This window comes from Rana temporaria, chromosome 9, assembly GCF_905171775.1.
Source record: "Rana temporaria chromosome 9, aRanTem1.1, whole genome shotgun sequence".
Classification (NCBI taxonomy): domain Eukaryota; kingdom Metazoa; phylum Chordata; class Amphibia; order Anura; family Ranidae; genus Rana; species Rana temporaria.
This window is the reverse complement of record NC_053497.1, coordinates 109,597,197-109,610,813: the sequence shown is the minus strand read 5'-3', so window position 1 is coordinate 109,610,813 and position 13,617 is coordinate 109,597,197. Positions and strand designations below refer to the sequence as shown.

Below are 13,617 nucleotides of genomic sequence, written 5' to 3'. Positions count from 1 at the left end.
CAGTGCCTTGCAAAAGTATTCACCTCCTTGGCTTTTTACCTATTTTGTTACATTACAGCCTTTAGTTCATATTTTTTTTAATCTGAATTATATGTGATGAATCAGAACACAATAGTCTAAGTTGGTGAAGTAAAATTTGAAAAATATTTCAATAAAACTATTTTTCAGAAATAAAAAAATGATAATTGGCATGTGCATATGTATTCACCCCCTTTGTTATGAAGCCCATAAAAAGCTCTGGTGCAACCAATTGCCTTTAGAAGTCACATAATTAGTGAAATGATGTCCACCTGTGTGCAATCTAGTGTCACATGATCTGTCATTACATATACACACCTTTTTGAAAGGCCCCAGAGGCTGCAACACCTAAGCAAGAGACACCACTAACCAAGCACTGCCATGAAGACCAAGGAGCTCTCCAAACAAGTAAGGGACAATGTTGTTGAGAAGTACAAGTCAAGGTTAGGTTATAAAAAAAATATCTAAATCTTTGATGATCCCTAGGAGCACCATCAAATCTATCATAACCAAATGGAAAGAACATGGCACAACAACAAACCTGCCAAGAGATGGCCGCACACCAAAACACACGGCCCGGGCAAGGAGGGCATTAATCAGAGAGGCCGCACTGATACCTAAGGTAACCCTGGAGGAGTAGCAGAGTTCCACAGCAAAGACTGGAGTATCTGTACATAGGACGACAATAAACCGTACGCTCCATAGAGTTGGGCTTTATGGCAGAGTGGCCAGAAGAAAGCCATTACTTTCAGCAAAACACAAAATGGCACGTTTTGCGTTTGGGAAAAGGCATGTGGGAGACTCCCAAAATGTATGGAGGAAGGTGCTCTGGTATGATAAGACTAAAATTGAACTTTTTGACCATCAAAGAAAACTATGTCTGGCGCAAACCCAACACATCACATCACCCAAAGAACACCATCCCCACAGTGAAACATGGTGGTGGCAGCATCATGCTGTGGGGATGTTTTTCAGCAGTTGGGACTGGGAAACTGGTCAGAGTTGAGGGAAAGATGGATGGTGCTAACTACAGGAATATACTTCAGTAAAACCTGTACCACTCTGTGTGTGATTTGAGGCTAAGACGAAGGTTCACCTTTCAGCAGGACAATGACTCCAAACACATTGCTAAAGTAACACTTGAGTGGTTTAAGTGGAAACATGTAAATGTGTTGGAATGGCCTAGTCAAAGCCCAGGCCTCAATCCAATAGAAAATCTGTTGTCAGACTTAAAGATTGCTGTTCACAAGAGGAAACCATCCAACTTGAAGGAGCTGGAGCAGTTTTGCGAGGAGGAATGGGCAAAAATCCAAGTGGTAAGATGTGGCAAGCCCATAGAGACTTATCCAAAGTGACTTGGAGCAGGTCAGTCAAGTTCCTCATTACCAAACTCGCTCATCCATGTCTTTATGGACTTTGCCTTGTGCACTGGTCCAAATCATTTGGTGGAGGGTGAATTATGTGGGGCTGTTTTTCAGGGGTTGGGCTTGGCCCCCTAGTTCCAGTGAAGAGAACTCTTAAGGCATCAGCATACCAAGAAATTTTGGACAATTTCATGCTCCCCACTTGGGGATGGCCCCTTCCTGTTCCAACATGACTGTGCACCAGTGCACAAAGCAAGATCCATAAAGAAATGGCTGAGGGGGGGCGTGGCTTGATGATGGCAGTGTGAAGACGCTTAATCTGGAGCTCTGGGCGGACTGAGGCTGGGAATTGCCCGATGATCGTTTCAGGCAAGCCCCTTTCACATGCCGGGGGACCGCAAACATCCGCCAACCGCTGGGGAGCCGAGGGGACCTGAGATCACCCACTATTTTCTCCGGCAACACGTGGCAGCTTCTCCCATGAATCCGGCCAAGATGGCGCCGTCGCGGGTGGCTCCGACGAGTGCTGCTGCCGCCAGTAGCACCAGCGGTAAGAGAGGCACACAGGCGGGGGCTGCGGACGCACATCGTCCCACGGACCAACCACTCTCCCCCATACCTTCCCCGGACATTCCTCGCTCTGACCCGCAGCCTGTGTCAGGGAGCATGGTGGTGGGGGGAGATGGCCACTCTGAGGTGTCCATTAGGTCTTCTCGTCCAACATCAGTGCCTTACCTTCTGGAAGAGTGGTCAAACATCCCCAAATACACACTCCCTAAACCTTGTGGACAGCCTTCCCAGAAGAGTTGAAGCTGTTATAGCTGCAAAGGGTGGGGCAACTCAATATTGAACCCTACGGACTAAAAATGGGATGCCAATAAAATGCATGTGTGTAAAAGAAGGTGTTCCAATACTTTTGACAATATAATGTAGATGAGGCCTGAGGGCGCAGTTTAGTTACTCTAGTAGGGACTCATCAATGTTTTATAATTACATTCTACCAGAGGGGTGTTAATTGACACTTGGGACAGGTTGCTTGTGACTTCTTGCCAGTCCTGGATATCCATAGATTTAGGGAGATCTTGTTCCTACTGTAACCTATAAGAGTTTTGGGTAGGTGTGGTGAGCAGGTATATATATATATATATATATATATATATATATAAAAATAATGGAGAATCGCCCTTTTGAAGTATGATTTTATTTATAGCTAAACTGGGGTTCTAAAAATATTTTTTCGGGAAAACGCTGTATAGACTTTCAGCTACAGTTTAATCCCCTGTGAAAAAAATATTGGGTTAATCCATCACATTCTGCTAGAGGGTGTTCAGGAAGCACTCATGTCCGAACTGTGCCATATATCCGAAGAGTATTATATTTTATAGCTCTTTGGAAGCCAAATGTACTGGAGAAAGGAATAGGCTTTCTAACAGCGGCACTGAGAAATGGCAGTAAAATGATAAGATATGAAAAGTCTGGGAAGGCAGATATCCAAAACAAAACACGTTCACGCTGTGGCTGGAGCTAGCGGGCAGCTTGGGCGATGAATTCACAGTCAGAGCGACACGTCTCTGTCCTAGGTCCAATTACTGTTAATGGATCTAAGAGGAACAAGGTGCCCCTGACAGTGGCTGGATAGTAAGAAAAATAATGGTGGAAAAGTGCTTGCAAGGGACGCACTGATCTGAAACCTGTCCCTCATCGCAAAATGAGAAAATCATTTTATTTTTACTGTGATAGAACAAAGCAGACCCGCTAATTTAAACTTCCTTTACTGACTTTTATCTATAATAAGGCTTACCTATAGGTATTGGAAATATCTTCTAAACGTGCGCCATTTAGGAGATATTTGCATTACATGCAGCCAGTGACATCAACAGTGAATGCGCTTTGAAGAAACAACCACCGTGCCGTTCCTTCAGAGCCCTGTGCCGTTCCTTCAGAGCCCTGTGCCGTGAACGGCGTTTCCTGTGCGCATGCATTGGAGTGACGTCATCACGGCACAGACCAGTCACAGAGTCGAAGCAAAGCAAGACGGATGAAGATGGGACAAGTTTCACGTAATGTGCTAGTATGTGATGCATACTAGCACATTATGACTTTACCATGCAGGAAGAAAAATAAATGTCCAGCGGAATACAACTGCTTTAAATTAGCCATACACTTTCCACATTTCTGTTGGTTCCTGATTCGCTCAGTGGGCAGGGGAGGGCTGGGCCAGGGGGCAGGGTGGCAATTGCATCCAAGATCGCCCTGACTTATGTTCAAAATGGGCGCTACCATTTTTTGTATTTTGGTCTAGGGAGTTGTAGTCCACGCTCAAGCTGCCGGCGGTTGGAAAACAGAGCAGCGCAGAGGAAACTACAACTCCTGGAGACCAGATTTTTGGAAGCAGGCAGAGGCAGGGTGTCCCAGGGAGTCGGGATGCAGGGCTGGGTGCTGGCTGCAACTTGACCCCAGGGCCAGGAGCATTACCCCCCCCCCCCCCCAGGAGGCTGTGGTATGCAAGAACCTGCTGAGATCACTGAGGTGAGACCCTGAAACCCATAGCTGACCCCCCATCCCCCCCATGTAACCTGCCCCAGTGATCAGGCTGCATTGATGGGCACTGGAGTTTGCTGCACTGGTGAGGCTGCATTGAAAAAACAGATGGGCCATAGATGGTGAGCTGATTTGGCGGTTCAATGGTCACTTGACTAAACTTGCCCCCCAGGCCCAAGGCTGCCAGCCCTCCCCTGTCAGTGGGTGATTGTGTCTGCCACCTCCTACCCAACTTGCCAAAGTATATGAAAATCCTCACCTTGTAAAACAACCCATTCAGTTTAAAATTGAAATTAAAAGGCAAAGCATTTGTGTATAGATATAAAAACATAATTATTAACTTTTGCCTCAGAAAGCTAGTGAAGGAGAAACAGCAGCTCACTGGTCTTCCTGGGAGGGGAGTTGTCAGGACAAGTCTGATCATTGGAGGAGAAGAGGCTGAGTTCCCAGGATAGCTAGAGAACTGACCATGCTGTGTTCTCCTGCCTAGTCTGGTCAGTCTTTAATAGGAAAGCAGAGGGACTCGCAGGAACACCAGGGATTTCACACAAAGGAAGCAATACAAAGAGAACAGGAGACTTTCTCATACACGTACATGGTACAGCGGGCACATATCAGGAATATGAAACTCTGGGTTTACACATTCCTTAAAAATTTAAGGATCTGGGTACAGAATTTGTCCTCCGAACATCGCCTGCCTCCAATCAGTTGTAGGCACTGTTTGGGTACTTGGACAGCTGACAAAAATACAATAGCAACAGCAGAAGATCTGTCTATCCAAGCTGTGTAGTCTGGATGAAGGAATCTGTTGCTTTTTTTTGGTCAGCAGGGGGTGTGTTTCCGCTCTTCTAATGTTAAGGAACGGGCAGCGGCGGCTACTGGGTTCTTCTTTGGAAGGGGCGGCAAACAAACTAACCCCTCCCCCCCCGGCGGCGTGGCACAGCACCCCCTGCAGGCGGTCCGCAAACGTACCCGTTGGTGTGGCGGGGCTGTGGTGTCCTGTCCTGGAGTGCAGGCAGCGGCTCCCGTGTCCGCTCCTCTAGCTTTCTCCGCCATGTGCCTTCCACCAAAGCGCTGGGCATCCAATAGGATCGCCCGACGCTTTGGCCAATCAGGAAACATGCCTCCTCATTGGCGCGGAGGAACTTTACTGTGAAAATAGCGAAAATGGATTCGCTATGGTCACAAAACTGGACGGGCTCAGAGCGCAATTCTCTGCGCTCCGAGCTCATTCTTTTTGAAGTCTATTAGATCCTCTGGCTCCAATCAGGTGATTAAAAAAAACACCCCGCCGCATTAGAATCCATGGTCCGGCACCACTTATATGTAGATCAGGGGGGCCAGATGCATGGATAGGGGTGGTGGCCCCGTGCACCCTCTATGGAAACGGGGACAGTGACTGGCTGGGAAAATTGTCTGGTCGGACCACATTACAACAGACTCAGGGCTCGGAATAATCCTGAAAGCACGATCCACACAGGGATCCTGTTCTATTTGGACAGCTTTTCATGCTAAATATTGCTTTACACAGATTTCCCTACTTATTCAGTTGCACATGGAAAATCCTCTTTTCATTTCACATTGTGACAACAGTGAAAATAATGCAGCAAAATCCATTTTTCGCTGACAGACACCAGTACTTGCTTCAAGCTGGATCGTGTCACATTTAACATTGCACTCACGCCCATCACAACTGCCCTCTCTTAATCCCCCCTTACTTTTACACTTCAGCTTCGGCAATGGCAAGTATTGAAAAGTTATTTACAAATGAAATACATTTATTTTATTTTTATTCTGCACTATTTGTTTATGTAAAATGTTTAAATATATTAACGAACAAAGCAAACAACAAAAAAAAAGTTTAATAGCTAGATTCAAAAAGACGCGCCTAACGTTAGGCAGGCGTAGCGTATCTCATATACGCTACGCCGCCGTAAGTTAGAGAGGCAAGTGCTGTATTCACAAAGCACTTGCGTCCTAAGTTACGGCGGCGTAGCGTAAATGTGCCGGCGTAAGCGCGCCTAATTCAAATTGTGAAGAAGTGGGCGTGTTTTATGTAAATAGAGCATGACCCCACGTAAATGACGTTTTTATCGAACGGCGCATGCGCCGTCCGTAGACGTATCCCAGTGCGCATGCTCCAAATTACGCCGCAAAGACTCATTGTTTTCGACGTGAACGTAAATTACGCCCAGCCCCATTCACGGACGACTTACGCAAACAACGTAAAAATTTATAAATTAGACGCGGGACTGATGTCCATACTTAACATTGGCTGCGCCATTTTTTTGGTGGAATAACTTTAGGCCTGAAAACGCCTTACGTATCTTGCCCGGCGTATCTTTACTGCGACGGGCAAGCGTATGTTCGTGAATAGGCGTATCTCGCTGATTTACGCATTCTAGGCGTAAATCAGCGTACACGCCCCTAGGGGCCGGCCTAAATAGACAGCTAAGATACGACGGCGCCCACTGTCGTATCTTAGCTAGATTTAAGTGTATCTCAATTTGAGAATACACTTAAATTTACGACGGCGCAGATTCAGAGTTACGACGGCGTACCTACTGATACGCCGGCGTAACTCTCTCTGAATCTGGCTATAAGTTATTAATGGTTTATACTGAATAGAAGTGAAACAAAAAATCAGCAGGAAAATAATAATTCAATGTAGCAGGAGAATAGGGCTGAAACAACTAATCGATATAATCGATTATAATTAATGGTGGAAATAGTTGTCAACTATTTTCATAATCGATTAGTTGGTCAGAAACTACAGTGCAGTACACATACAGCTCAGGAAACCATTCATACATGTCAGCAAGTGCCTGAGAACATGTGAAAGTGAGAGGAGCAATGCATTGTGGGACATATAGTCCTGGCAAGGAGAAGGAATTGATTTGAAGTGATTTTTAAAGGCAGATTTTTTTTTTTTACCTTGCTATAGGGAAAAGCTATATTATACTTTGCGGCTTGCTATAAGGGCACTCTGAATACAGGAGGAGCCAGATTCGCTGGCGGGGCACCACAGAAGAGGAAGTATGAGTACTGATACTTTTTCTCAAGTACTCCCCAATACCAGTTACCGATAACTATTACCGATACCTATTTTTAATGTTGTGATAGTTTTTTTTTTTTAGATTAATGACATTTTTTTACAGTTTTTTTCTTATAATTGTGAAGAACAGTTCTTCTGCGGCTTTGAAATCGCACTACTTCCACTCTGTACCATTGGATGACGGGAGAAACATCAAGCGTCACTTCCGCCCAACTGCCTTAAAGGGACAATTTTTTTATTGAAAAAAAAAACACATTAAAGAGGTCCTGTCATGCTTTTTTTTCTATTACAAGGGATGTTTACATTCCTTGTGATAGGAATAAAAGTGATTAATTTTTTTTATAGGGATAGTGTAAAAACAAAAAAAGTTAAATAAATAATAACAATAATAAAAAAAAATGTTTAAAGCACCCTGCCCCTCCGTGCTTGCGCAGAAGCGAACACATACATAAGTCATGCCCGCATATGTAAATAGTAAACAGAGCAATACCTGGTCTGAAACTCAAAACTGGTATCCTGTAGAAATTTTGAAATGTCACCTATCGAGATTTTTAAGGGTGAAAGTTTGTCGCCATTTCACGAGCGGGCGCAATTTTTGAAGCATGACATGTTGGGTATCAATTTACCTTACGTAACATTATCTTTCACAATATAGAAAACAATTGGGCTAACTTTACTGATTTCTTATTGCACAAATACAGTGTAACAAAGTAGTGCAACGGCCACCATTTTATTCTCTAGGGTGTCTGAAAATATATATATATATAATGTTTGGGGGTTCTAAGTAATTTCTAGCAAAAAAAAAAGATTTTAACCAAGTGTAAAAAATAGGCTTGGTCCTTAAGTGGTTGTAAACCCATTACAACAACTTTTTGCTACAGGTAAGCCTATAATAAGACTTACCTGTAGCTACCCCGGATATCTTCTAAACCTGCATGGTTTAGGAGATATCCCCATGTGTCTGCATGTGCCGAAGTCATCGTACGTGCCCTTGCTTCAGTGAGTGCGCCGTTACCGGCGGCTCCCACGTGCATGCGCAGGAGTGATGTCATCGCGGCTCCGGCCAATCACAGCGCCAGAGCCCGCGATACCCGGAAGTAACTCTGGGAGCAATGTCGCCGCCCGGAGCAGGGTACAAGGACAGCTGCGGGGGCTTCGATTTAAGGTAAGTAATTCATAATGAGCTAGTATGTATTGCATACTAGCTCATTATGCCTTTTTCTTGCAGGTTGTTTTTTTTCAGGGTTTACAACCACTTTAAGTGGTTATATGACTTTATTGGGAGAACTGGAGAGAAAGCCAACAAAGCCACAACTGAGCGGGCATGTCAGATTTCATGTGCAATGATGTGTGAGAGAAGAACACGGGCAGCCAAACTGTTGCTAGCGCATAGATTAGCTTTAGATAATTTCATACAGAAAATGTGAGTTTGATTGATAAAATAAGGATACAGAAAAGCGTATATATGATTCTTTTTGGAAAGTGTTACATTTATTTTAGCGTTTAAGGCCCCATAACCTTTTTTATGGACATAATGAGCCATCTCTGATTATACACATAAGCTATGCAATGGGGTTCTATTCTTTTTCTGTGTAAAAGGGTTAAGCAGAACCATTAAAAAAAAAAAAAGTTGGATTATTATTAGGCGTTTGTAATGCATTTTTAACAAGCTCACTCGGATCCATTTGCCATCTAAAGACGCAAACCCTTTTATTACAAGTGGAATGTACATCGGTGGAGAGGAAATCTATTGAACAAAGCCAACGGCTGTCGAGCCACGAGTCGCAGAACGGGGAGAGGGTGATTAATTAGAGGTGCCGGAGACAGGCCTGAATAACACTCCAAGACGGCGCTATGGTACAAAAGTGTTGCTTCAATTATAAGAGATTTAAAATCTTATACAAGAGAGTACAATGGCACAAGAGTACAAGAGTAGACTGAACAAATGCAGCACTTGATTAGGGGAGAATGTATTGGAAAAAGTTCTGGTTATGGAGAGAAGCAATTTTCATGGGGACAGTGATCTTCTCTATAACAGTAAGTATGGAGCATGTACGACACGGGTGCCAGCTTATGGCTGTCTGCCCATGCTACCTCTCCTGTTCACATTGTACATTTTAGGTGCGTTTTAGGTACAGTGCGTTAAAAAAATCCTACTTACTGCACTTACTGATGCATGTCACATAGAGATCAATGGTAATACACCTAAAATGCACCACACAGATGTGAACAGAGCCTCGGAGTGGAGTGGCCAAAGCAAACTCAAACTGGTATTTTTTTGAAAAAGCATGGACAAACTAAATTCACGTGTACTGTGACGTAACGCGTAGGGAGGAGCAAGGTGATGTTATTGCCATAACAGGCGGTTCAGAGCTGCTATTTTAAATAAATGAAGGTAATTTTATTTACTACACCATGGCAGTTCTCTTGTCATCTTGCTATGTTATCTGACTGTACATAAGCTAACCCTGTGGAGAGGGCCCGAGGCCTAAAGGGCCAGATACCACATATATCTGTTAATACTGGCATTCGGCCTGGTGAAGTCAGGAGATCAATAACTGATTCATTTTCAACTATTAAGTGCTATATGACCTGAATAGTTTTTTGGGATGAACTAAGGAAGGCGAGTGGACTGTGAGCACGGAGGTGTGGTATACACATAGACGGTGGTCCTTCTACACATTTATTTTGAGCAAAATTGTATATACCTTTTGGAAAATCTGCCACACAGGAAATGAATCCCTCCGTGTCCCCCGTGTTTCTCTCTACCGCCGTGTATCCCGCCGTGTATCCCTCTGTGTATTCCTCCGTGTATCCCGCCGTGTTTCTCTTCCCTTCTGTGCTCCTCCTCCACCCCCTGGAATTGTCAGGATGGAGAGCGGGGTAGGAGCCGGTAAATCCGGCTCCTTACTGCTCCGAATGGACAGAGTCAGTGATCACTGACTCTGTCCATTCACATAACTGAAACATTGTAACCTGTGTTTACAGTGTTTTAGTTTATGAATGAAGAGAAGACGCTGTCTTCACTCCATTCATTTTCAGCGCAGCTAATACTGCTGAAAAAGGGACTGGGGAACATGTGTCCCTTTCCCTGTCTCAAAGGGGAGATGTCAGAGGTCTGTTAAGACCCCTGATATCTCACCAAAGCCCCCCAACAGGGCTGAAAAAATAAATAAAAAAAATAAAGAATAAAAAAACGAAAGAATAAAAAAAAATATTGTAGAAAATAAAAAAATAAAATAAAAAAACACACTGACACGGTCCACCAGCCCCCCCACGCCCTTAAAAAAAAGAAAGCATTAAAAATAAAAAAAAATTGTAAAAAATAAATTAAAAATAAATTGTTAAAGATAAAAAAAAATAAAACTACTGACACATGTGCCGCTGTCACATGAGATTAAAAGTAGCGGTATTCGGTATCGGTGAGTACTTGGAAAAAAGTATCGGTACTTGTACTCGGTCTTAAAAAAGTGGTATCGGGACAACCCTAGTGTAAAGGCAGGCGTCCCAATACTTAATAAATATAATATATATAATATAATATAGTGTATGCGTGTTCTGCATTCCCGATTGTATGAATCTGTACTGAGCACACAGGTTGCACTGAAAAGTTCTTCTGAGGTCATTCAGATGTGATCACATTATGGCCATGTGTCCACCCAGACAAAAACTGCTCCTACCAGCCGACTCCATCCAAACTCCACTCATCTTTATTTCCATAATGAGACACAAATTAAAACATCTTCTGCTAAGCACAGCCGCCAGCGCGCTCAATCGCTCCCCACTGTGATCTTCTTATTGTCGCTGGCAACGGTAAGACAAGGATATGGAGGGGGGGAGGGGGGGATCTTTTTTTACAAGAAAGCAAAATGACTTTTTAATCGGCTAATATTAGACTCTGCCCGGCGGTGAATTTTTCGGGTCTTCTTAATAAAAACAAAACACCGTTCTGAGTCCAGAAAAATCAATAGTTTCTGTACGCAGCGGCGGAGATGAGACAGCGGCATCGCACTCCCGAGGCTCATCTATTTTAATCTGCCGGACGGTTAATATTTTAACTGCTTGAGCTGACCGTATGAATCCTCACAATCTAATAAAGGTGGAGGGAAATGTTGAGTGGGAGGCGAGGCGATAATATATGTGTTGTATATGAGTTATAGGTGAGAGAAGGAAGCACTGGGCTGCTTATTGGATTGGGGAATAGGAGACCGGCTCATGCCGCACAGCCTCAAATTCAGAATTAGAAGAAGACATTCGCAACATTTGCAGGAGGGTGAAATAAAACATTTTCATTTCCAAGATAAATGGAAGTCTGCTTTATTTTCTCCTGTCACCCTGCCTGCTGAACATCTGAAGCAAAATCAACCTGAAACAATGTAGACATTTATTCTACATACTGCTGTTGTTGTTGAGTGATCAGCAATGGAAAATCACAAGCATTTGGCACATTTACAGAGAATACCAGGTGTTTTATACCTGCACCAGCTTGGACCAATGTAACTATGCAAGTACCATACCTGGCCAATGCCCCTAGAAGCTGGAACTCACTGAAGTAGACACCGCTACTCCAGTGATCTCCACCAGCTTCTGGGTCCTGTGCCAAGGGGCTGCCCTGCTGCTGAACACAGAAGGTTGGCCATTCAGCACGGGCACCATTCACCGGCCTGCCCTTCCACCTAGATCAATCAGAGAACATTTTACAACCATTCAGAAGGTGCAACGTATTCCCTGAATCCTGCACAGGACCCAGCAGCAAGTGGAGGTCACTGGAGTAATCGTGTCTCCTATGGTGGATTCCAGCTTCTAGGACAGGGGTCTCCAAACTTTCTAAACAAAGGGCTAGCTTACTGTCCTTTACTGTCCTAAGGCCAGTGAAAGTAGAAAGTGTCAGTGGGAGGAATAGTGCCCCATCGTTGGTGTCAGTGGAATAAATTCTGCCCAATTGTTGGTGTCAGTGGGAGGAATAGTGCCCTATCATTGGTGTCAGTGGAAGAAATTCTGCCCCATTGTTGGTGTCAGTGGGAGGAATAGTGCCCTATCATTGGTGTCAGTGGAAGAAATTCTGCCCCATTGTTGGTGTCAGTGGGATGAATAGGGCCCTATCATTGGTGTCAGTGGAAGAAATTCTGCCCCATTGTTGGTGCCCTATCCATAGGTGTGCGCAGCCTATTACATTAGGGTGTGCACCCCAAAGCTCAAACACACATGCGTATAAATATATATATATAGGGCAATAGACAGTGTCAATAGAACAGTTGATGGATTTTTTTATTTTTATTTTATTATTACTTTTTCTTTAAGTATTTTTATTATTTTTTTACAATATTTTTTTTACAATAATTTTTTATTATTTTCTTTTACAATTTTTTAGGAGCACCATTGGGGGGCTTTAGTGAGATATCAGGGGCCTAATCCGACCCCTGATATCTCACTTTTGAGACAGAGAAAGGGGCTGAGGACAGAGATTCCTGCGTCACTTTCTCTACAGCCAAGTAGCAGGGGCAATCTGTGCAACACAGGGTGATTAGGGTGTGCCTGGTCACACCTGGCACACCCTGTGCGCACGCCTATGGCCCTATCATTGGTGTCAGTGGAAGAAATCCTGCCCCATTGTTGGTGTCAGTGGGAGGAATACTGCCCTATCATTGGTGTCAGTGGAAGAAATTCTGCCCCATTGTTGGTGTCAGTGGGAGGAATACTGCCCTATCATTGGTGTCAGTGGAAGAAATTCTGCCCCATTGTTGGTGTCAGTGGGAGGAATACTGCCCTATTATTGGTGTCAGTGGAAGAAATTCTGCCCCATCGTTGGTGTCAGTGGAAGGAATTGTGCCCCAAGGGCCAGACAAAAGCAAGCAAAGGCACGCAGCTTGGAGAACACTGTTCACAGGTATGGCATATGTATAGTTATAAGGATCCAAGATGGATCATGTAACGATGTATACAATATCCATATCTGGAATATTTTTTTACATTATGAGGTCTATACACAAAAAAGGATATTTTGGTTTCAGGTGCAGTCATGCCTGCCTTGGTTCCTGGCTTTCTTTCTTTATGTCATGTGTGCTGGTTGTATGTCCAATAATAAAATAAAAAGAGAGATCTAGCAGAGATGGTGATAATCATAGTTGTGTGTGTGCAGGGGGTGTGCCTGGGCACAACCTAATCACTCTGTGTGATACCCCCTACTGCCCTGGCTTTCCCCTGCGTTAGAGAAAAAGAGGGGTTAAAACTGCGCCATAGCACCCAGACTCATGAGTTATAAAGTCAGTTGGAAAAATAAACATCAGGGTTCGGAAAAACAGAAAGTCTATAAAATTTTCAGGGATTCCACAATACTGATGTATGGAATAGTGGATCCCACCCAGATGGTCCACAATTATTCCGTGTGTAACTTGGTTGCCAGAGTCATGAGCTGCTTACCAAATCATAGACTTAAATCAGCGGTCGACTGTGACCCAGCCGCGGCCTTTGAGGAAAGCAGGGGGGGGGGGGGGAGCCCCCTTCCTAGATGTATCAATCTCTCCCCTGAGACACAGAGTTATGAGCGACGGTCCACCGTGATAAACAGCACTCAAAGTGTGAAATCCCACCACCGGTAATAGGAGCAGCTTACCAGAACTTCAATCATAAACCACAGTC

General features: G+C 44.1%; 1 protein-coding gene across 1 annotated transcript in view; it reads right to left on the bottom strand.

Moving 5' to 3' along the window:
- The window catches only part of AGPAT2 (1-acylglycerol-3-phosphate O-acyltransferase 2), a 70,553-nt gene that overhangs the window by 14,810 nt on the left and 42,126 nt on the right, over positions 1–13,617 (bottom strand). The window lies entirely within an intron of this gene.